The 26,036-nt window shown below is 43.8% G+C and overlaps 1 protein-coding gene across 4 annotated transcripts in view; it reads right to left on the reverse strand.

The window, feature by feature from the left end:
- SHLD1 (shieldin complex subunit 1) overlaps nt 1-26,036 on the reverse strand; it is a 91,489-nt gene that overhangs the window by 26,051 nt on the left and 39,402 nt on the right. The gene's annotated exons all lie outside the window — the stretch shown is intronic.

Genomic DNA, 26,036 nt, shown 5'->3' on the forward strand with positions numbered 1-26,036 from the left:
CAGAGCGCCCACTGAGTCGGCACCTATGCCTAGGCATCTTCATGGCCTAATCTTCTCCACAGCTCACTTTGTTTTTACTTTCTGTTGTTAGCTTTAGAACCGTGTTCCTCACCTTACCCCTCCTGCTTTGTGTAAAGAGTCTGCCTCCCCTGCCTTCTACCAGCACCTTAGCAGAGTGTCTTACTATGGGATTAGGCTTTGTATAGGATTGCCAAGCTCCTCCATCCCGAGCCCCATTCTTCCTGCTCACTCAAACTAAATTCTCCCACCCTGCCTTCATGTGGGACTTTTAATTTGCTTAAGCTCTTGGTTCAGTCTAGTCTACCTCTTGTCCCACTTCCTTACTGATCAACTTTCCTGATGTCATTCAGTTACACGGATCCACTCCTCCTCCCACTGAAATCAACAGGAGTGATCTACAACCAGGCACCTATTATTAATACAGTGTTGACAGTGTTACAGGCACTCTGCAGTTTGTGTGTGAAAACAGGAGAGTTTACAACTGGGCAAATACATCTCACAACCTAAAGAGCCTTCACAGATAGATGGAGACAAAAGGCTCCTCTACTGACACCTCTAACTGCATTCTCCCCTCCATCCCTCCCTTTAAGCTAACTGGCAGAACACCTAAGGCACTGAAAGAAATGAATTTCTAAGGGCTGGCCCAGCTCAGCTGACTTGGGCTCACAGGGCTTGGCCACCGGGGCTGAAGAATTGCTGTGTCAATGTTTCGGCTGAGGCTGGAGCCTGAGCTCTAGGAACCTGCGAGCCTGAATGTCTACACAGCAATTTTTCATCCCTGCGAGCCCAAGCCCCACTATTGTGGGCCAGTCGCGGGTCTTTTATCCCTGTGTAGACATTAGCCAAAGGGCTCCTTTCTGTTCTTCACTCAGAGGCGGTGCCAGGGGCTTCAGATCACGTGGGCAGTCTGCAGAAAGTCAGCAAATAGCTGGGTCTTTTATAACTCATTGGCATGTGAAGTGGTGCACAACCCTTCATTTAAATTAGCGAGCTCGTTCAAAGGGAACTCAGCTCTAATCATAAAGGGCTTTCTTAATATGGGGACACAAAGCATTGTATCCCCAGTCTGTGCTCAGAGAGGCATTAAAATTAAGGTGGCAGAGTAGCTATACTGTATATTGCTTCAAGAGCGCTTCCTCCCCTTACTTTCCATCTTTTGATCTTTCCTTTCAAATTGACTTCACCCTCAATTCTGAGATGAAATAACTTAGCCTTGTCCTGCACAAAGGCATTTCTAATACAGTACAAAGAGAAGCTTATGTGGTTTCCTTTTTACATCAATATATGCCATCACGGTAGCAAATCAAAGCTAATCAAAGACAGCAGGTCCATTTTCCCCTAATAATCCATCAGCCCGGGTATGTGGGTTAGGTCTGCATTGAAGAATCCAGCATCTCCAGTAACTCAGTCAGATGTCACTTGAACTCAGACTCCTGTGGCAGCCTGCAACTCCCCATGCTGCCGTCCCCTGGCTACCTATGACCTGTAGCTTGCCATTAAACTTTGTGAAAAAGCAGCAGTTGCCACTATCTGCAAATACAGAAACCCTGCATGATCCTGTCGGTAAGAGCAAAGTCCCCTTAGCATTGCGTGATCAGAAAGACTTCTGCTGTTATTCCTGTCTCCTGTTTCTAAACAAGCATGATCATATTTGCTGCCTCTTCTTCTTACTTACAACCCAGTGGAGAGGTGACCAGCAAATATTTAAGAGATTTTGTTGTTGTTGTTCTTGACTGAGACAGAAAATACTCATGTAGAGTTACAGGGAGTAACTATACTTTCAGTAGGTGGCCTCTGTCCTCACAATAGTAGTCACAATTGGCCTGATCCAAAGCTCCCTACAGTCAGTGGGAATCACTTAATTGGCTTAAGTGGGAATCTTTCCATTGATTTCAGTAGGCTTTGGATCTGACCTTATGAGACCCCAGCTCAGCACTGGAGTTGCTGCTGACCATGAATGTACAGAATTGCCAACCATGATGCTAGCACAGAGCTGATGGTCACTAGCATGACTGTACCTACCATGCATATGTGACATTACCAATTAAGTATGGAAGTGACCTCTAAATAATTGTGATGACCTCATTCAAGTCTCTGCTCCAGCCTTTAGCTTCTTTTTGCACAAACAACTGAAACCTCTACTCATACATAAGTCCCATCAAAATAACCTTTAGCATCTTCCCCCTTCTCTGGGCTGTTTCACTGCAGGGAGGTGATCACGCTTGGAGACAGAACTCCAAGGGCCAGACCCAAACCTCAGTGAAGCTAACAAGAGATTTTTCCAAATGAAGAGGCATAGTTGCTCATTGTATCAGTACCTTCCACATTATCCTCTTAACTCTCTCTAGCAAGTCCCACCTCAAATTACAGTACAAATAATTCCCATCCCTTAATGCACCAAACCATCCTGAGTGCTATTACTTTTTAGAATTCACACTGGGCAAGCATCTGTCTGAGCTCCTGCGATGACTCCCAAATACTCTCCCCGCAGAGCCACAGCTTAGATGGTCTTTAACAATATGCCTGGGCCTCGCACATCTCCAAAACAAAATTCAATCTGCCATAATGCCACACAACCCCCTCTGTGGATTTAAATCCAGCTGGGCAAATGTTGCCCCCTTCCCTCCTGGAAAGCTCTAGTAAACTGGCTTCCTACAGGTGACTTGCTTAGGAGATGAGGGAAGGAGCCTCTCGGGTGAAAGGCACATGTGGTCATTCTGCAATGGCTCATGAGCTGTATCAATGGCTGGGGCTCCTGTGCCACCTCCCTCCTCGGGGGAGGGAGGGTATGAGGCCAGTGGAACTGAGCCAGCATAAATCCACCCTCTGTCTGCCCCAATAAATCACCCTCTCAGTGAGGCTCCAGAGAGAAGAGAGTGCAGGGGTACTGAGTCCCTGACAGCACGGCTGTACCACAGTGGCTCTGTGGTGCCTAGGCCTCCCCGGGCTGCTCTTGGGGGCAGGGTTTCAACCGTCTGGAATTTCTCAGGTCTTCCACGGAGAGGGTCAATGACCATATGGATGTTACAAGGCTTCAAGGCAGTGGTGGGCAACCTGCGGCCTGTCAGGGTAATCCGCTGGCAGGCTGCCAGACAGTTTGTTTACATCTGGATGGCCACCCGCAGCTGCCAGTGGCTGCGGTTCGCAGGAAGCAGCGCAAGGACGTGCTGGCTACCGCTTCCCGCAGCTCCCATTGGCCAGGAATGGTGAACCGTGGCCACTGGGAGCTGCGGGCAACCATGCAGATATAAACAAACTGGCGGCCCGCCAACAGATTACTCTGACGAGCCGCAGGTTGCCCACCATTGCTTCATGGGGTCTGACCCAAAGCCCACCGAAATCAATGGACAGGTCAGTTAGGTTTCAGCAGATATAGGAGGCTTGGTTCTCAGATGGTGTAAATCCCTGTACCTCCATTTCTCTTCAGCTGAGCTGCACAGACTTGCACCACCTGAGGATCTTGCCCAAATTGTCTTTAAATATCTTCACACGTCTATTTATAACGCAGACTGCATGTGAAAACCCATTGCATGACTCATTGTGCTTTCACCTTCATGACAGATAATCATCAGTAAGAAAGTATATTACTTGATCCGCCTCCGCAGTAACTGGAGATGGGCCTTTGTAACTTATTTGCACAAGATGTGGGGGCTGACAACAGGATATTCTGTACGTTTATAAATCCTACGAATAATTTTAAGCCTCCATAATAATAATTTTAAGCCATATTTTACAACTGAGTGTCTGCATGTGAAAAACTGCTTTGGACTTGCGACTCCTTTCAGTGATATAGCAGTGCTGCAGCTTTATTATTTTCACCTCCCCAAATCAGCTTGTGCCACCGTTTGGGAGTTTATAGCCAGGCTAATGGCTCTGCTGAGTAAATACAGTTGGGGCGTAAAATTAGATATTCATCACCAGGGAACAGCAGAGGGAGAGAGCTTGCTGCTCTGCTGACTTGCTGGAGAGAGAGCCTTCTCTGTTCGGGTTGCCTGTGCCTCTCGCAGTTGCTGCTAAAATATCAGGGACGCTGTGGAGTCCATTGCTGGGTGTCCACGTCCTGTCGGTGCAGGGGTTTGGCTGGTGGATCTGTGTAGCTGCTGATGCGACCATGCCTCTTCTGCAGCTGAACCTCTCCCATTACTCTCCTTAATGCTGGTGTAGGTGGAATCCCCAGAGAACGCACCATGGTGTGTAGTTCCCCTGCAAGGGTCTCCCATGTTCTGTCGCCTTCCCTGTGTGACAGAAACGTGCCAGTCCTACTGATGCAGGGCTTTCCATAGCCTGGAAGATGTGTCCCTTTTGTTCTGAATGTATCCAAAGTTAAATACTACAGCAAGGTTTTTGTAAAGAACTGAGTAATATTGTTACGCATTCTGTGATAAGAATAACTAAATCTCATGCTTCAGAATATAAACTCTGAGCCCAGTGGCAATTAGAGAAATTGCAAGTGCAGTGGGGGAGGTTTAGGTTGGATATTAGGAAAAACTTTTTCACTAGGAGGGTGGTGAAACACTGGAATGCGTTGCCTAGGGAGGTGGTAGAATCTCCTTCCTTAGAAGTTTTTAAGGTCAGGCTTGACAAAGCCCTGGCTGGGATGATTTAATTGGGGATGGGTCCTGCTTTTGAGCAGGGGGTTGGACTAGATGGACCTGAGGTCCCTTCCAACCCTGATATTCTGAGATTCTATGAAATCTGCGTAGGAACAGCAGTGCAAAAATGGCCAGGTGCATTATGGGCCTGTTCCAAAGTCCTTTGAAGTCAGTGGGGATCTTTTCACCGACACCTATGATTGAGCCCAACTGGAGGTTTTAGAGGCTTGTGTAGTGTCAGCTATTAGCGACGAGTGGAGGAAGGATTCAGGACGTGATGGAGCAGTGGTCCTGGATAAGAGAACAAATCTTGTGTTTCCAAACTAGATAACCCAGGGAACTGCAACACTACATGTGAATTCCAGGGCTAAATTTGGGTATAGCATCACTCAGCTCCATCTATGTATGTTCCCTTTTTGAGGGAAAGGGAGAAAGGGGCAGGCTAGATCCATCAGCACAAGCTCAGGGCTAGCAAAGTGAACCCCCATTACACACGCTATGGCAGGACTGCCCAGGAGGGATAGCTTTAAAATCCAGCTCGGAACTCCACTGGCTGAATCAAGGTGCTGAATCAAGGTGGCCTCATCCCCACCTCTGTTTGGGGTAGGATTGACCGGATCCAAGTGCCCTGACTCTGGGTTGAAGTGGGACTGTGGGCAGCTCGGTGACTTTTCCCCTAGGACTCCTGGTAGATATTACTATTGCCAAGTGCCACCTATAGTTAAAACCTGGTGCAGAGGTCATCATTTGCAGTGCACAACTAGTTTTACTGGTCCTGCAAAACCCAGGAATTATGCTATAGTTTCTGAAGTGCCATCTACCAGCACTTTGTCTATGAACTGTTTACATTATCTATATAGAGAGAGACAGACAAACAGGAATACTTTGGTCCTGTTTCTTCATAAATGTGTAAAAGCAGAGTGGAATGTACCCGCAAAGGATGATTTTCAAAGGCAGTGGGAGTTAGGTGCCCATGAAAATCTCCTCCTTGGTTATTCCCCTTACCCCAGCCTCTGTCTGTCTGTCTGCCTGCCTTCGGTAGTCGGCTCTTCAGAGCAGGGACTGTCGCTGATGGAGTGTTTGCAAAATGCACTGCGCATAATGTGTAAATAAGCATTATGGGATTAAGATGCGCTCAGAAAGACTGAAGTGCAAGACTATTGAGGCTAGGCCATCCATTGAGGCAAGGTTTAACAGAAGGACTATGCTCAGTAATGCACATGGTTGTATTTCACAAGCGATCCTTGCACTTTTTCTCAGTATAAACAGAGGACTGCGACGGTCACGGTAGGCTCTTTTTCTGACCATCTTCCAGCAATTTTCCAAATAATTAGCCCTCCGCCCAGTAAGTCTAGTCAAAACATTTTCAAAAAAGACTCTGCACTTCTGCATCAAAGGGGAAATGGAAATTTATCTCTGAATGTAGCAAATCTTTCTTCTTGTTATCTGCCCTTGGTGTTTTGCTGCATTCCATTAGCCGTTAATTTCAAAGCTGGAGCTACAGAAAACTGCAAATAGTCAATCTTTAGCACAGGGAGAAGTAAAGTCTTCCTGCTGCTGAGCCATTGTCCACGAGTGTTGATCAGCATGGCAGGCGAGTGCAACAATGTTCCAGCTGTCAAAGCATCTGAATCGGGAAGGTGTGCTGAAGATGTTCTCCAGACTTATAGTTAAGATAGGGGCTAGGCTAGTTTCTTTGTACCACTCTAGAGGTCGCTGCCCCATTGTTCCTATACAGCATATAGAAAATGGTATCTGCTATCTCTGATTAGTGTCTTTAACTATACTGGAGACAGATCCAGCATCCAAAGCACAGGTATGAATTTTGGAGGCTTTAAGGCACTTATTTGCAAACCTTGTGCCCCCAAAACCCTATTGTTTTAAAAGGGGGGCCTTAAATTAAAAACAAGGAAAGAAAACTGCTGGAGAAACTGAGTCCTCTAGTTAAAGATTTTTTTTTATGTAATGAATCTGGAACCACAAAAGCTGCCTCACCCTCAGTACGGTGATGCAAGGTAACTAGATGGCACAAGGGCACACTCGCATGTTGCTTTGCTGATTGTGGCTTTTGGATCATAAACTTCTTGATAGTTACTGTGCTGGAGTAAAAGACCATTAAGCCATACAGCGAAGCTGTGGCTTGGTCCCAATGACGGTACTTAACATGGGGCTGTTTCAATTAGAAGCCTGCCTGTTTCGCACTACAAGCAGCTTGCCTAGTCTTCAGAGAGATTTAGACCAGAACAGACCTTTACGATCATCTAGTCTGACTGCTGGCCTAACACATGACATAGCGGCTCAACTATTAAGTCAGGTTCTATGTAACCATACGTTCCCCACCTGAAGTGAATGCTTACACTGATGGATGAGGCTGCCAAGACTTTATTGCCCTTTAACCCTTACGGCCTGCTCAGCTGTTTCATGGCACTGGGGTGCGGACACTGCTCTGCCTTTTGTCAAGGGTGAGAGGAGTAACGGAGACATGCAATATGGTGGAATGAAGAAGCACAGGGAAAGGAAGGGAAGCTACTGCTGGAGAATAGTGGTGCTAGGAGGTGGGAATTTAGATGGGGGAGAGGGCGGGCCCTAACTAGCCACTGTTGCCTCCTGGGTCTGAGCTCAGTATGCGGCCATATTCCCTATGATCTGAGACGCTGCTATGATGCTACGCTAAATTTAAAAGCCCAAGAGACAGCAAACAGCGGGAGGGCGACGGATGTGTAGGGGCCATCAGACCACTGCAGTACAATGCAGCAGCCCTTCCAAACTCCATCTGAGGAGAGAAAAGACCATCTATCACTGCCCAGCTCCTAACAGCTGTGGTGGTGGACAGTGACAGCAGGAGCCCCAAGGCACTCTGGAAGGTGGTTCTCTCTGGTTCTTGCCTCCCCAGTCTTAAACTGCTCCCCCTTTCCAGGCTTCCCTCTCTCCACTGAGCCCCCCTCAAACTGTGGGTATTTTTGTTAGTTATAGCTTCACTAAACTAAAAATCCTGCCTGCACGAATTTCTGAGAACCCGTTCACCACTAGTGATCAAAAGGAACAAACAGGGTAGAAGTTACTGGTCCCGAATAGGATTCTTGTTTTCCCCATAAAGAATGATCAGACCTCCATTAGCTCCTCTGCCCACATACAGAAATATATACCTCCCCCTCCCATCTCACTTTCACACACACACAAACCCACCCCAGGGCCAGGCAATCTGGCATAGCTTCAAGTTGACAATGGAGTTGTGCCAAATTTCAGCAGCCGAGGATCTTGCTCTACTTCCACTAACACAAGAGGTAAGAACAGATCCCATAACCTACTGCAATTCCCAAGACAACTGAACAATTTAGTGTTACACATGTCAAACACTTAAGACAAAGCTGCTTTTAATTCAGTTCAATAAGTTGTTTTGACTTGCAGATTTCCAGTGGGAAAAAATGTGGCAATGTGGTGAGGTGGTTGTTGATATTATTATGTTATTAGTTTGGCACTGCTCTGAGAAAATACAGCAAACTCAGTGCCAGAATTTAGCGCGACAGGGCTAGAGGAAGATACCCCTACTTATATTAAGCAGCACCTTGCTGTGCGAGTTGTCTCACGGGCAAAGTGCTCACCAACGTGTGTAAGGGCTGCACTGTAAGGGCTGCACAACTGGGCTCTTAGGGCCAGATTTTTACTCACTGTGGCTGATACTTTACTCCAAAGGGACCTCTATTGATTTTTAAACAGCTGAAAGTGTGTGTGATGTGAATGTCCCTTTAAATAAAGCAAAGGCAGTGGTTCTAAACTTTTTTTTTGGAGGGGGGGCAACCCCTTTTACACAGCAAGCCTCTGAGTGTGACCCCCCCTTAATAAATTAAAAATGGTTTTTAATGTGATTTTAATTCAATTTAACAAGTGCTCAGGCCTGTCAACTAAAAAGGAATGGTAGCTTAGGTACAAGTAATTATGACTTGATTACATTTGGTATGTGCAAAATAATAGAGCCTAGACCAGTAATGTATATTCTTGGGGTGGGATCCACAAAGAGACTTAGGTGTTGCAATGCTGTGTGTCACAATACCTAATTCTTAGGTATTTAGAAAATAATGGGAACAACACTACAATCCACAAAGCCTGAGTTAGGTGCCTAGGCTCCCTGTACAATGAATGGGGAGAGAGAGGAACCTGAGACTCTGATACACAGAGTCAGCATGCTAGCCCCTGGGAGATGCCAACCAGAGTGGTGTGTGCTAACCCTCGCCCCCTCTCAGAGTTAGGCACTGAAATCTGGGATGACTGGGGAAACACATCTCTGCGATCCATGAACCAGGGGAAGATAGGAACTCAGCCACCTAAGTCATATGTGGGGTCAAAATAAAACACCTTGGAGCCAGTAGGAGTGGGGAGGACCTTTATACACCTTTAGCCTAGTGGTTAGGGTTCTTACCCAGTATGCAGGAGACCTTTGGTTTAAGTTTCTCCTCTGCTTGACCTAGGCACAGGGCACCTCGATTGAGGCAGCAGTGTGCATGCCTCGAGGCAAAAACTTAAGCACCAAGTGATTTTAGGCTCCCATAGAGTTAGGCGGCAGTTGAGTGGCAGCTTTACGGATCATGAGGATGCACCATGGATCGCACCCTTAGTGCTTTCAAAGGGCCAGTTTCACAAAGCTGAAAACAATGATGAGCCCATTCAGTTGGGAGACAAAAGTGGGACCCGCCTAAGAACATTTTACTAGATGTCCAAAAAGCCATAACTGAGAGAAGGCCACGCTGGCCAAAAACCGAACCTAGCTTACAGGGGAAGTGAAAAGAGCTATTTTTAAAAAATCTTATTGAACAGATGGAAGGAAGGGGCAGCTGATAGCAAGGAATACAAATCAGAAGTTAGATGTTGCAGAAAAATGATCATCATAGAACTGGAAGGGACCTCGAGAGGTCATCTAGTCCAGTCTCCTACACTTGTGGCAGGACTAATTATCTAGACCATTCCTGACAGGTGTTTATCTAACCTGCTCTTAAAAATCCCCAATGATGGAGATTCCACAACCTCTCTAGGCAATTTATTCCAGTGCTTAACAACCCTGACAGTTACAAAGTTTTTCCTAATGTCCAACCTAAACCTTCCTTGCTGCAATTTAAGCCCATTGCTTCTTGTCCTATCCTCAGAGATTAAGAAAAACATTTTTTCCTCCTCCTCCTCGTAACAACTTTTACATACTTGAAAACTGTTATGTCTCCTCTCTCTTCTCTTTTCCAGACTAAACAAACCCTATTTTTTTCAATCTTCTCTCACAGGTCATGTTTTCTAGACCTTTAATCATTTTTGTTGCTCTTCTCTGGACTCCCTCCAATTTGTCCACATCCTTCCTGAAATGTAGCGCCCAGAACTGGACACAATACTCCAGCTGAGGCCTAATCAGAGTGGAGAAGAGCAGAAGAATTACTTCTTGTGTCTTGCTTACAACACTCCGGCTAATACATCCCAGAATGATGTTTGCTTTTTTTGCAACAGCGTTACGCTGTTCACTCATATTTAGCTTGTGGTCCACTATGACCCCCAGATCCCTTTCCGCAATACTCCTTCCTGGGCAGTCATTTCCCATTTTATATGTGTGCAACTGATTGTTCCTTCCTAAAGGGAGTACTTTGCATTTGTCCTTATTGAATGTCATCATTTCTCCAGTTTGTCAGATCATTCTGAATTTTAATTCTATCCTCCAAAGCACTTGCAACCCCTCCCAGCTTGGTATCATCCACAAACTTTGTAAGTATACTCTCTATGCCATTACCTAAATCATTGATGAAGATATTGAATAGAACCAGACCCAGAACTGATCCCTGCGGGACCCCACTCATTATACCCTTCCAGCATGCCTCTGAACCTCTGATAACTACTCTCTAGGAATGGTTTTCCAACCAGTTTTGCACCCACCTTATAGTAGCTCCATCTAGGTTGCATTTTCCTAGTTTATTTATGAGAAGGTCATGCGGGACAGTATGAAAATGGAAACAAAGTGATACAAGGAGAAATCTGTGGCCAGCAGAGTTAGAGAATAAGAAGTTTTTTAAGTAGAGAAGGAACAGAAAGAAGGATTGCTCCATTACTAGATGCAAATGGTAGAATTGTCAGTGCAGAAGTGTTCAGTAAATATTTCTGTTGTGCATTTTGGGAAAAAGTCAGATGAGTTAGTCATAGGATGTGGCGGATAGACTCTCTCTTCAAATGGTAACTGAGGATGTTACATATCAGCTAACAAAGGTGAACACTTCAAAATCAGCAGGCCCGGATAACTTGAATCCACAAGTTTAAAAAAGCTGCCGAAGAGCTCTCTGGACCATTAAAGCTGCTTTTCAGAAATTCCTGAAGAGTGAAAGAGCTTATTTTGGGCCAATATTTAAAAAAGGGAAGCAGGATGACCTGGGTAATTATAAGCCTGTTAGCTTGATCCTGATGCTGGGCAAAATGGAATGGCTGACACAGGACTCTATTAATAAAGAATTAAAGGAGGATAATATAATTTAATGCCAGTCAGCACGGGTTTATGGAAAACCGATTTTGCCAAACTATCTTTTTTTAATGATATTGCAAGCTTGAGAAAGGTAACTACATATATGTAATATACTAGGACTTCTAGAAGGCAATTAACTTGGTAACCTGAATATGACATTTTGATTGAGAAACTAGAAAGATACAAAATCAGCATGGTACCCATTAAATTTACTAAGATGGGCCAGCTGATCTCCAAATGTAATTGCAAAGGGGGAATTACCAAGTGGTTGTGTTTCTAGTGGGGTCCCAGAGGGACTGATTCTTGGCCCTATGCTATTTAACACTTATCAAAAACCTGGAAGAAAACGCGATCATTACTTAAAATTTACCAAGGACATGCAGATTGGGGGAGTGGTAAATAATTAAGAGGACAGGTCACTGATAGAGTGATCAGGATCATACGATAAGCTGGGCACAAGCAAACATGAATGAATTTTAATATGGCCAAATGTAAAGTCCTATATTTAGGAACAGAGAATGTAGGGGAGCTGTATCTTGGGAAGTAGTGACTCTGAAAAAGATCTTGGGGATGGAGGAGATCATAGTGGATAATCAATTGAACATGATAGATAGATGAACAGGTTGGATATTAGGAAACACTATTTCACTAGGAGGGTGGGGAAGCACTGGAATGGGTTACCTAGGGAGGTGGTGGAATCTCCATCCTTAGAGGTTTTTAAGGTCTGGCTTGACAAAGCCCTGGCTGGGATGATTTAGTAGGTGTTGGTCCTGCTTTGAGCAGGGGGTTGGACTAGATGACCTCCCGAGGTCTCTTCTAACCCTAATCTTCTACAATTCTGTGAGCTCCCAGTGAGATGCTGTGGGCAAGAGGGCTAATACAATCCTTGGATGTATAAATGGGAAGATACTGAGTAGAAAGATGAGTACTTCCATATTTGGCACTGGTGTGACCACCTCTGGAATATTTCAAGAAGGATGTTGCTAAATTGGAGAGGGTTCAGAGGACAGCCATAAGAATGATTAAAGGATTAGACAACCTGCCTTACAGTGATAAGCAGATTGAGCTCCTGGAGTCTAACTTAAAGAGAAGGCTGAAGGATGTCTTGTAAGTTCCCACATGGGGAACAGAAATCTGATGATAAAAGACTCTTTAAAAAGAGACAAGGTATAATATGATCCAATGGCTGGAAGTTAACAATGGCAAAGAAAGTTAAAGCTAGACAAATTTAGCCTACCAATAAGACACACATTTTTAACTTGGGTAATTAACATTTGGGAAGGTCTTCTCATAAATCAGAAACTGGTTAAAATTTAGGAAACAAAGAATAGGGGGGAAAATGGGCAGTGCCCACAGTAGAGAGAGGCGAATAGCAGGGTCTCCCAAAGGATCTGTACTGGGATCTGTGCAGTTCAAAGTATTCATAAATGATCTGGAAAAGGGGGTAAACAGTGAGATGGCAAAATTGGCAGATGATACAAAATTACTCAAGATAGCTAAGTTCAAAGCTGACTATGAAGAGTTACAAAAGGATCTCTCAAAAGTGGGTGACTGGGCAACAGAATGGCAGATGAAATTCAATGTTGCTAAATGTGAAGTAGCGCCCAGGGGGTCTAAATTAGCTGTTTTCACTCAGGAAAGATCTTGGAGTCATGGCGGATACTTCTTTGAAACATCTGCTGGAATGTTTAGTGGCAGTCAAAAAAGCTAACAGAATGTTAGGAACCATTAGGAAAGGGATAGATACGACAGAAAATATCATAATGGCATTATGTCAGTGGTGGGCAACCTGCAGGCTGCACGCGGCCCATCAGGGTAGTCTGCCAGCGGGCCACCAGACAGTTCATTTACATTTGCATGGCTGCCCGCAGATTCCAGTGGCCACGGTTCACTGTTCCCAGCCAATGGGAACTGCAGGAAGCGGTGCAGGCCACAGGGACATGCTGGCCGCCACTTCCCACTGCTCCCATGGGCTGGGAATGGTGAACCATGGCCACGGGGAGCTGCAGGAGGCCATACAAATGTAAACAAACTGTCTGGTGGTCTGCCAGCAGATTACCCTGATGGGCTGCAGGTTGCCCACCACTGCACTGTGTAAATCTGTGGCACATCCACATCTTGAATACATGTGCAGTTCTGATCACCCCCATCTCATCAAAGATGCATTAGAATTGGAAAAAGAGAAGGGCAATGAAAATTAATAGGGGTATGGAACAGCTTCCATAGGAGGAAAAATTACAAAGACTGGGACTGTTCAGGTTAAAAAAGAGACGACTAAGGGAGGATATGATAGAGGTCTATAAAATCATGAATGGTGTGGAGAAAGTGTTATTTACCCCATTAACATAACACAAGAACAAGGAGTCACCCACTGAAATTAATACACAGCAGGTTTAAAACAAACAGAAAGAAGTACTTCTTCATACAGTCAACTTGTGGAACCCAGTGCCAGGGGATGTTGTGAAGGCCAAAAGTATTACTGGGTTCAAAAAACAATTAAATAAATTGATAGAGGATAGATCCACCAGTGGCTATTGACCAAAATGGTCTGGGATGCAATCCAATCCTCCGGGTGTCCCTAAAACTCCAACTGTCAGAAGCTAGGACTGGTTGACAGAGATAGATCACTCGAAATTGGCATGTTCTGTTAATTCCCTCTGAAGCATCTGTCACTGGCCAGTGTCAGAAAGGATAGTAGGCTAGAGGAACCGTTGGTCTGACCCAGTATGGCCATTCTTATGTGTTAGATGTTACTGACAGCAAAAGAAGGCAGCTAGAATGCAAACTGTTGCAAATTAAGATCCCTCATGGTTTTCTGAACTCCAGCACATTTATACCCATTTGGTCTCAAGAATCTGTCTCTAAAGCATGTAACCATCATGGTATGTGATGATGGAGACACGTTGGAGTGGTGGCAATTAAGATTTAAATGACAGTCTTTTTCCAATTATTTCCAAAATTAAAAACCTGGAATTGGCATGTACCCAACCACATACTACAGTGACAGGCATGGTATAAGAACTAATTAAAATAGCTGCTTTAAATACAGAGGAAACTTAAAAGTGAGTTTTCCCAGTGATATTTCAAGAGATATGGAGTAATTTCCTGGTTTATTTTTAGTTGTATTGATCCTGTACATTGTAGTCACAGCTTGAAGGAAGTTGTTTGTATTTTAATTTTGATATTTTAAAACATTTTAAAAGATTCAAAATGGTGCACTATACAGTATTTTTATTGGCGTCAATGCATAAAAAATTATGAAAGCTTCTTTTAATCACATTCTTAAACCAGTAATTATTAAAAGCTACCATGTATCAGACAGGGATTCTATTATCAAACATAGGCTTTGTCTGAAACAAAAATAATAAAATGCAAATTGCCTGCTTCAAGCATTCACTGTAGATTAAAGTTATTGTGGCCTGGTATCTTATTAGCCAGCAGATGAGGTAATTTAAAAAGCTCCTATTAAAACTGTCTATATCTATTTCTTTCATATTTAGATATATAGTGTCAATAACTGTGAGCTCCAATCACTTCCATCTACAAAATGCTGATGAAAGTAATAACTGTCCCAATAATTTAATCCTGATAAGACTGCTTCAGCTAATTATCTGGAGTCTGAGTGAAAACTGATGCTGTTATTAAGAGGTCAGAGAAATGTTCTCAGTGAGAACCAGGGGTAGTGTCACAAAAAATATGTGCTCGGCAAAGTTTTCTATAAGACCAAACTCTTATTAGCCACAACTATATATCCTGATGCACTTTCATTCATGAACAGCCATAATCCAGGAAGAATTTCACAACGCTAACCTTACATTTACTATTAGATCATTTTATTGATTTAGGTGACAGTTTATTCAATTTTTTTTAAATTGCCATTTCCTAAAATTCCATTTAATACACCCATCCCATACAGATGGAAACATTCACGCTTACGTTTATGAAGGGCCTTTCATCTGCAAGGATTACAGAGCACTTCATGAACTATTGGCTGAATCTTATTTTGCATCGAAGTCGATGGCAAAACTCCCACTAACTTCCATGGAACCAGAATTTGCCCAGATATATGCAGGAATAATTTCAAACACTGAAGAACCACCATCAAAACCAATTGAAATTGCAGGTGGGAATGTAGCTAGAAAGGTAAGCTGCCAACCCTGGAAACCAGGGACCAAATTCCATCAGGTCTTAGAGCCAGTGGGATTGCCTGGGGTGTACGAGAAGGCAGAATCTTACCCCAGAACTAACCCCTGTTACAAAAAGTTCCATGGCTCTTTAATGAACAGAACTGGACAATATGTCAGTTCTACATCTCATCTGAAAATACAACTCCACCTCAACAGTAACACAGAGTCCCTTAGCATCATGCTATGTCACTGATTCAGAGGGAAGACTACCTGTGAATCACCAACAACATTCTCACCAGCATGATTCAATGGCTAGACAGGGATTTAGGAGAACTGGATTCTAGTCTCAGCTCTGCCACTGATCTGGTGAGAGATACTGGACCAGTCATTTACCTCTGAGTCTCTCCTTCTCCTCCCACCCATTGCCTGTCTTGTCTACTTAGACTGCAAGCTCTTCAGGGTAGCTGTCTTTCACAGTGCCTGGCACAATGCCCTCTGTTCCATTTAGGTCTTTATGTGACCCTTGTCACCGTAATATGAATGCCTTCTAGTAGTACATTAAGCAATGCAGTAACACCTGTCACAGGTGGTTCATTCGCTCATATCCTCTCCTTAGGCAGAAAATTGTGTGGAACTGTGGGCATTTTGTTTTTGTTTTAAAATGTATGTGGTGTTCTATGTCTATACTGGAGAAGGCAGGTTGAAGAAGTGCACCTGGTATTTGGAGCAGAAGGTGCTGAGGTGTGTGATTGGCCACAGCCTAGGATCGGCCCCAAAGAAAGCTGTGTTTCCTGAACAGATGAGCTTTAGACTTATGTTCTGAGGAGCAGAGTTGCCGACCGTGGTTTTCATCCTAGAGATTTTAAAGGCTCTCCTCTGCCAACTAACATACCCCCAGTCTTGCTCTGATTCTCATCCACCCAGCTGATCTCGTCCAAGCACTGGGTCATATTGGTGGTGGTGGTGGTTTGTGGTGAAGGACCAATAGAGTGGTGTCATCTGCATATTGCTGGCAGTTGAGTCCATATTGTCTGACCCGTTCACCTACTGGGCTGTGTGTAGATATTGAATAGGGCCAGAGAGATAATTGACCCTGGTGGGACTTCACAAGTGAGGGGCCTAGTGGTGGAGGTGCACTGATTTCTTCCTGGGAGGATGCACCCAAACCATGTTAGTGCATTACCCTTAATCCCAGCCACTTCTCTCTGGTGAGAGAGCACTATCTCATCGTCAGTAGCGTCAAACGCTGAGGAAGGGTCCAACAGGGTGAGAATGGATGTCTGTCCTCTACTGCGTTGAGCGGAAGAGATCATCCATCAGTACCACTAAGGCAGTTTCAGTTCTGTGGCTTGGTGTGAGTTCAGACTGCGCCAAGTCTAGGATATTGGCCTCAATTAGCTGGGCTTGTAGCTGGCTTCACTCAGAGCTTGCTCTGGAATAGGAGGCTTGACACGGGCAGTAATTGGCTAAAACCAGCATAATCAGGCTGGAACCAATGTATCCAAGGTGTGTTCCTTCACTGTCAGTCACACTGCTTGATGGAGAAAGTGAAGATTCCTTCCCTGATAAGTCATTAGTTATCTTGATCATAGTGGCAACAGTTACTCGCGACTGTCTTTCACCATCCAGGAAAGCCATGGGGTGGAGTCGGAGGTTGTTGGACAGTGTCTACTAAGGAATGTGCGGAATTCTGGGAACGCAGGTGGGCTGTTTGTTGGATGTCATGGGGGAGTGGACTGATGCAGTTTGGGATGCCTTCCCAAATGTACATGAACTTTTCAGCAAAGTAGGGTGTAGCTCTTCACAACCCTTCAGTCTAGGTTGAGGCATTTTGCTGCTACTGTGATACAAACAACAAGAACCTCTGGATATTTCACTGAGGAACACACACATCTCAGTACTGACCAAGTTTGATCCTTTTCCTCTTGTACACTTTCTTTTAAAAAAATTTTAAGTTTTAACCTTTGGAATTTTTTTTATCATTTTTGGTAAATAGCTTAATCTAATTTTCCCAGCATCTCTACAGGCAGTTGGTGAACTAGCAGGTTTTGACATAAAAGAAACCTTGCCCATGAACCGCAATTAATTGAAAGGAAAAGGAATTTTTATTCTGATTCTTTAAAAACTCTGAATTTGGTTAATACCTATTTAACTTAAGCAGTTGGGATCAAAAATAAAGATTCCGCCTGCCCACCCCTTCAGCTAAGAGGTGAGACAGTTCGCAGGGACATCTCCAAGTCATCTATGGTGTCCTCTGGCCTATGGACAGCAAGAATATCCAGTGTGATAGTAGTTAATAACAGTTGTGAAAGGGATATGAAACCTCACGCTTCAGAGTTTAAGCCAATCTCTAACTAGTAGATCAGGATGAATCCCAACGTGGGGGTCAGATTATCCCACATCTACCTGATGAGGGTTCTTGCACCTTCCTCGGCAGCATCTGAGGCTGGCCACTGTCAGAGACAGAACGCTGGACAAGATGGTCCTTGCATCTGATCCTATCTGGTACTTCCTCTGTACTCAAAGATACTGAAAAAATAAAGCAGCCACCAATACATTTTACTAGGCATCTCAGATTCCCAGACATGCACCAAAATTTTCCCACTTTCCAATATTCCAATAGAAGCTGACAGTTCTTCCTGGAGGCATCTACTGAATGTGATAAGTAGCCACACCACGTGCCAGCGATCAGTTACTCAGGTTTGTATTCTTGTTCCGTGTACTTCCGTATCACTCTCAGACTACAAAAGCTGCAGATTGCTGCACAAATGAGATTTCTGTGACATTTGGTCCAGAAGAACGAGGCGTGTCCTGTTGTTCAGAAGTCAGAATTGTCACAAGACAGGAACCGAGTGCCTAGAGATTTTTTCCAATGAAACATGAGAAGTCAAAGAGGGAAAAATTCACACTGAAGTATCAAAATAATGCATAAAATTCAGCAAGGGATTCTTAATACCAGCCAGCTGTGTGACCTTGGGGAGGTCGCTCAGCCGTGACCTGTAAAGGAGACACATGGATTTGTGACCTCTTTTGCTTGCTTGATGATGTGTGAAGAGCTCATTCATCTCAATACTGACCCCCACATTTCTGTGCCAGTGAGCGATGAGGTGCGTACCCCACACAGGCAACGAAAGGAGCTAATTATGCACCTGGCTGTACCTGGAGGGCACATCAGGCTTAATTAAAGGTGAAGCCCAGCTGGGGAAGGAACTGGGTGATGACTACAAGGAAAGGAAGCCCAGATTAGAAGGAGGCCACAGTAGAGGAACACTGCAGTGCCTCTCCTCAGTAAAGAGCAGGGGAGCTCCATCAGGAAGATTATGATTTGGGACTGGCCTCGATGGGAGAGAGCAGCAGGGATGAAGGAATGGGCCTGAGAAGGCCAACCCACAGGCAGATACCCTTGGGGGTAGATCAAAGCTGAGGATCCAGTCTCTCTCCAGAAGGGGGGAGACTTCAAAGTGAGCTGGCCGGAGGGCTGAGTAACAAGCAGAGGAAGCTATTGGTAGGCTATTGGCAGGGGGCACTAGAGAAGGAGAGCTTGCTACACCATTACCAGCCCCAAGGGGGTGTGCCAGAGGTGAGTCTACCCTTCCAAACTGTAGATGCATAGAAGTTACATGTCTAATGCTGCCCAACTGAGCGTCCACATCTGCATGCACATCAGTCAGTGGCCACAAATTGCACCTGCAGGCAGAGAAGCCTGAAAACACTTCCCTAAGAATGTAGGCTGATCGAGAGGGGAATATCTGGACAGTTTTTTGGGTTGCCGCTACAGTTTAGGGGTCCCTAGCATAGGACATCTCAACTTCAACCAGAGCTGGTACAAAACATTTTCTCTGCTCTTAATAACTGGCTAGTGCACTGGGGGTGGACATATGGATCTGCTCCCTTCCTACCCCCCCTTGTTTTGGAGACAGGACACAGTAGTAGGCATACAGTGTCTGCTTATTCTTTTGTGCTCAGACCCAAGGTTCAGTAAGACTCTACTGGGGTGCGCCTGAGAGTCTGGGGATTCCCTCTCCCTTATATACCTGTGTGGGCATGTAGGCAAGTTGGTGATCCAGCTTTATATCATCTTTTATATCTGCACACAGTGGTGCTAGATGATGTCCCAGGAGCAGAACAAAATCAGCGAGAGGCACTCTCTTGTGTGCAAACAAAACTCTACCAGCTATTAAGAAGAGGAAGGATGGCCCAGTGGTTGGGGCTGAGACTCAGGATTCCTAGATTAAATTCCCTCTTCCACCACAGACTTCCTGCATGATCTTGAGCAAGTCACTTAGTCTGTGTGCCTGCCTCAGTTCCCTACCTGTAAAATGGGGATAGCTGCACTTCAGTGCCTTACAGGGGTGTTGAGAGGATAAAAACATGAGATTCTGAGGGATTCAGACACAGTGATAACAGGTTTCAGAGTAACAGCCGTGTTAGTCTGTATTCGCAAAAAGAAAAGGAGTACTTGTGGCACCTTAGAGACTAACCAATTTATTAGAGCATAAGATTAAACTTTCAAATGCTTTAAACATTTAATGGGCGACTTGTCATCTTTTAATCTTTTTTAAACTCTCCAAAGTCATGGGAGGGTAGGAATCACTTTTTTGGCTTACTTTTTTAATCTGTGTGCCAAGAAAAAAATCGTGTCCTTCTTTCCTCTCACATCACGGCGGTTGATCAAGGATGAGATACCAACCATACACAAGAACTGGAGGCCTTCTGTATATAATGGAGATCGCTATCTGCCTTTGTTCCAGCCAATGAAGGGAACACCTTCTTACTGAGGAAAGTGAAGGCTCAAATATTATTAAACAGTTGTCAAGGAAACTTCAGAAAAACCGAGAGAGAAAATGCATCTTCCATATAGGACAATGAAAAGCCAGCTAGATATAAAAGTTTACTATCTTGGGGATGTTTGTCGTTTTGTAAACTCCTTGTCATTTTTGGTTGGCTTACTTCAATGCATTTTTAACAAGCATTTGGTTCCCATAAGCTCTGGTGCAGTATTACATTAAGGTAATTAATGAGTAGAAAAATTATTGGAGCAGAGTGATGGACAAATTTACAGATCACGCTCAGACCCTGGAGGCTTAGGAAGAGCTACAGTTTGTTTTTCTTATTTTTACTCGCATTTAGGACTGACTGAACATTTTCCACAGATACTTTTTAAATGTAAATGTAAAAATCATCCACTTAAATGAAATGAAATATTTCATGAAAACTGTCTGCTTTCTGCAGAAAATTCTGACTTTTCATTGAAAAAACAAATACCCCCAAACCAACTATGTTTTACTTGGAAATACATCCACAGTGCCTCACGGGAGTTGTAGTCTGGGGTCTTCAGCCTCCTGTTCTCCTATATGGGCCCATTTCCTGAGCTACACTACATCTCCCATGATGCACTTTGGCCATGGGACTCCATAATACACTACGGTGTCTCAGCAAGAGGGGAAAACATGGGGCATCCTAAAAGTGGTTCTGACATGGGCAGCAGCAATGCCTCACCCTTGACCTGAAGGGACCACTTCTTGTGTAAGAGATGAGTTTAGTCTCCTTACCCATTCAATCCTTGATCTCTCAGCTACGTGCCAATACATGACAGCTGTCGGTGTGGTTTGTCTGATGTAGACACTTGTGCAGTATGAACTGAACGAAGATCCAACTTATTTCACCAAGCGCAAACAGTAACAGCTTTTGGTCCCTACCAATCTGGCATGCTAGGTGTTACAGATTGCGTCTTGTTACTGATGTCCTTAGCCCTGCATTTTTAAACAGAATCAGCCATGAGGAGAGTCAGATGCACTAATCATAGCAAACAACTTACAGGAAGAATTCTCTGTTTGACTATCCACGATGATGACTTTGGGTGAAATTCTGATCCCACTGAAGTAAACGGGACTTTTGTCAGTGACTTCAGTGGAGCCAGGATTTCGCCCTTTGAATTAATATTTTTTTAACAAATCTGATTTATTCAGAAATTGTTTAGTGAACATTTTGGACCAGAGGTGTTAGAGCAGTGGTTTTAAACTTTTTTTAATTTGCAGACCCCTAAAAAGTTTCGTATGGAAGTGTGGACCCCTTTGGAAATTCAATTGGTGGTCCGTGGACGTCTTAGACTGAAAATGGACTGAACAAAATTCAAATATAAATGTTACACATGCTTGGCGTGCTTTTGGCGCACCGTGAGAGAGCGCTAAACTGTGGGCTTCTATGGCAACGACAATACTTCCCCATTTTGACCAGTAGATGGGGGTAATTCACATACTTTTGATTGATTAGAAAAACAGAATGCCTTTTCTGGGGTCTGAAACTTTATTTTCATAGTTACCTTTGGTGGATCCCTTAGAAATGGTCTATGGACCCTCAGGGGTCCATGGACCTCAGGTTGAAAACCACTGTGCTATACCAACTTACTCCAGCTGAGGATTTGACCCTTTATATGACTCTATTAACCTATGAGCTAATTGGACAATTCAATTCAATTACCTCTGACATTCACTATTTGAGGTTTGTGATTGGTTACCTAAGCCAGATGGTAGTACATCTACTTCCTGATTGGATGACTTAAGCTTTTGTAATCATGAAAAAGGAAATTGGACATTTCAAGATGGTTGCATTAACACACTTGGTGTGTACCCACAAGTATTCTTAAGACTTCTCTAAATATTCTTGTGAACAAAAACTTATTCATACAAGAGTTCACAAAAAGCAACTGAGGGTTGCAAATAATATCTGGGCAAATGTGTGGTTTTTATGTTCATGTAAGAATTTATTACATCATTCAACCAGCTCTGGCGATGAGAATTTGGACTTGCATAATTGAAAATAGCAACTGTAATTCTAAAATATCACATCTGTAATAATAAGAGGGGAAAATAAATTGTGTTTTCAATGTCCATGAGACAGTTAATTTGATAATTTACCAAGTGCCCTGAAGACTTCAGTGTATGGATTCAGGGATACAAATACAGTATCTGATATTATTCCCAACATCTATTTGATATTTGCAGGACAGCTAAGCACTAGCAGCATTTATGAATAGTAAACACTAAGGCCTAATCATTTTTCAAGTGGATGTAGGGGTATTTGCAGGACTTAACACAGCAGTGAGATGAATTATAATTTGTTTAGGACTGCTTGCTGATTAAGGACTATTGGGGACTGTAATCAGTAGATAGCCATGGAGTAAAGTGTGAGGAAAGCCTATAAGTTTGTCTATCACAGGTCAGATTTTCAGAAGTGTGCTCAGCTCTTATTTAAGCGTCTAAATAAAAGGGGTAGCTCTTGCTCAGCATCCAGCAACTCCCATTGTTCTCACTTGGTAACTAAATGGGAACGTGGCTCTTCTGAAATTTTGGCCCCCCTTACCTGAGAAATATAAGAAGAGAACTAAGGATTTGTCTACACTACCACTTTTGTCGGTAAAACTTTTTTCACACCACTGAGCAACAAAATACCCCCTTCCCGACTGACATAAATTTCACTGGCAAAAGCGCTGGCGTGGACAACGTTATGTCAGCTGGAGAGTCTCTCCTGCTGACATAGTTAACACTACTTTTTGGGGGTGGTTTAATTATGCTGTAGTGGTACAGCTGTGCTGCTGTAAGGTCCATAGTGTAGACATACCTTAAGGAATGAAAGTCACAGTGCAGACAAAAAATAGAGAAAATATAACAAAGCTAAATGAACATCTAGCATCCATTTACAGAGGGAAACTTCTAGTCAAATAGGTGCTGTGCCTAGGAGAGTAGCCCCCTATTTAGGACAGATTAGTGGCCACAACATAAATCCAAATGCATCAAAAAGAAGTTTCTACAATCTTTCATTGAGTTGGAGGAATTCTGTTCTCTGCCAGCAACAGGCTGAGCTGATGTCTCTGGCCTGGCCAACCAAAGAACCGAGCCTTTCTGCAGGAGGCATCCTGGATTGGCTGGGCCAGTTAAAGAGCCTTTGAAAAACTGAAGGAAGCCACCACTAGGTTTTTTTAAGGGGCAGCAAGTTCATTTTAATAGAGTGATACAGCTTACAGTTCCTTTCCTCTGCATTTGTAACCCATCAGATCAACTCCAGTATCTTGCTATTTGAATGCATTCTTTTATGGACTAATTTGTTGAAGGGGAAGATGGGGAAGCATTGCTCTGCTTACTTCAGATGATGTGCTGGTGGAAGTAATTAATGACCTGTGAAGAGATTTTTTTTCAGAATTGCTGTAAAATTGAAATGGGAATGAAAAGCTCATTTAAATTAAACTATCAAGATGAAATTCAGTTACTTTTAGCACTCTGGGAGCCAATTAAGTAGACAAGACGAAAGGCAAAAGCTATTATAATGTGGAATGTCTGTCTCCCAGATATGGAGTTTCTGAACACTGCTTCATTATTCACTGAAACGTGGGGCCTTATGGTTACATAAGGCTAGGAACTTGATTTAATTAACAAAATTGCTTCAAAACATGACACTCACCATTCCTAGGTAAGCAAAGCCAAGGCTGGTCTTAAGATGGGTGCACATGACTTTGAGTGCGGGGTGGGGGGTGCCTGCATAGCCAACTGCCCAGCTTCACCGTGTGTATTTATAGGCAGAGGTGATGGGCCAGATCCTCAGCAGGTCTAAATCTAGAGAGCTAGGAGGGTTTTCACCAGTTCAGGATCTGGCCTGATATGTTTGTGGTTTTCTATGGTGATTGCTACCTGCAGTACACAGGAAATTATGTGTGGCTGTAACTAGTGGGCCTGTGCACTGTGCAGAATGCTGGTCCTGGTCCTGCTCCAATATAAATGGCAGAAAGGCTTGTTAAACTGCAGGTTGGGTGGCGGCTGCCACTGTTTCCTGCTGCTCCAGATCCCATTTCACGCCCTCCCCGGCTTTGTGAAAAGGGTTGTCGATCCTACTGGGACACCATGTTAGCAGGCGGTGCACTGACCCGCTCCTAACACAGCGTGCACACATGGGTTTTCCCATTCCTGGTGTTTCCTTCACCGTGGCTCCGTGGGAGACTTCTCTGCAGAGGCTGCACGAACATCAATGCAACCCCCTGTCCTGTTCCAGGCCAGCACCACTCACTCACTCGGCCCACAACCTCTCCTCGCCGCCAGCGGCCCGCGCCTGGGTTTCCAATGGCCGACTCTCAGGCTGAGTCTGGTCCTCTGACTGAACTGCCCAGTTTCTGTATATTAGGCTCATATTTTCAAAGGGGCCTCAGGGAGTTAGGTACCCTGACCACACTGGGAGCAGCCTAGCCAGTCTGTAACGTCAGATGTTAGTGTGTGTGAAATATAATTACATACATCTATGTGACACACTGAAGGAAACCCACAATAGGATTTTCAAAAGTGCCCAGGTGATTTAGGAGCACAGACCAGGCTTTTCAAAGGGGCTACTGGGAGATAGGTGTTTACCTCTCCATGCATTTCACTGATATTTGAATACCTAGCTCCCTTAGGTGCCTTTGAAAATCCCACCTCTACCTTGTCGGTCACTATAAAGTGCCCAATCCCTGCATGCACGAAGATGCTTGTCTTTTACCCTATTTGACACAGAAAAATCCCAATTTACATCTGCCCCAGTTGACCACAACATATACATGTGGACATATTTCATACCCGTTTTGAAGCTTCATGACCGAATTTGCTCCAATCTATTGCATTTACTTCCCCAATTATTTTTATAATAGACAGCAAAGCACTCGAGAATGTGTTTAAGTCCTTCCCTATTCAACAAAACACTGAAGTCGACAGGATTTGAACCCATGCTTAGTTTTCAGCATGTGTTTTAGTGGATTGCTGAATCAGGGCCAATGGCAATTCTTTGTTTGTTTTAAAATCACTTACCCAAAGTTGTTTGTTTTTTAAAAAGAGAGGAAAAAGCTATTGTACTCTTCAACAAAAACAGCCCAAGGAACTGAAAGAAGGTGATTGAAAAGAAAATTACATTCTAGATACAGATAAATTATATTAGAGAGAGCGTGTTGTCTAACAAGAACACTTTGGACTATGATACACATCAAACTAAATTAAATTACCCTCAAAAGCAGAACACCTGTAAATTTATCAAAAAAATAAAAACAGGAGTGTTGAGCTTTTAATTGTTTTTACTGCAGACACAAACCAAAAACACTGATTAACTTAATGGGCAGAAGAGAGGTAATTAGTCTGCAGCAGATGTACCCGTAAAAGCAATGCTGTGACAGTGCTCCTTAATCTGTCTTCGTTTTATGAAGACCACTGGCGCATTAATTTTTTTCCCCTCTAGGGTTTAGGACTTGAGAACTGCTCAGGACGCTCAACCTAATTACCCCCTGATATCAGTATTGTTTGCTGCCTGCTGTATAGTATATGCCACTAAGCCTAATCAAAGCTCCCTATCTGAAAACAGAGTTTAATTTCCTTTTTAAAAAGTTTTGTGAAAATATTAAAGATCAGGAAAATTGAGATGAACAGATTACTGAGCAATATGAAGGGAATCATACCAAAGAGGAGTTTACATGGAGGGGAGCTAGCATGTATTTGCATAAAATAATCTTTCACAGTTTTTGTGGTGTTTTAGTCATTTTCTCTAGGAAATTACCTCCTGAGTTTCAGATATGGGTAGAATATTGCTAGAAGATTGTGACTCCACAGGCTTTATAAAATGCTTAACAGGATAAAGCAACAGCCACACACCAACTTTCCAAAGATAAGAGAGAGACAGCGGTTTCTTATTGTCATTTACTGTAGTGCCTAGATGTCCCCATTGAGACTGGGGCCCCATTGTGCTAGGGTGGGGCACACATAGTCAGAGACAGTCCCAGCTCCAAAGAGCTCAGTCTAAATCATGGGTGGG

The sequence above is a fragment of the Lepidochelys kempii genome, chromosome 3 (assembly GCF_965140285.1).
Source record: "Lepidochelys kempii isolate rLepKem1 chromosome 3, rLepKem1.hap1, whole genome shotgun sequence".
NCBI classification, from domain to species: Eukaryota; Metazoa; Chordata; order Testudines; family Cheloniidae; genus Lepidochelys; species Lepidochelys kempii.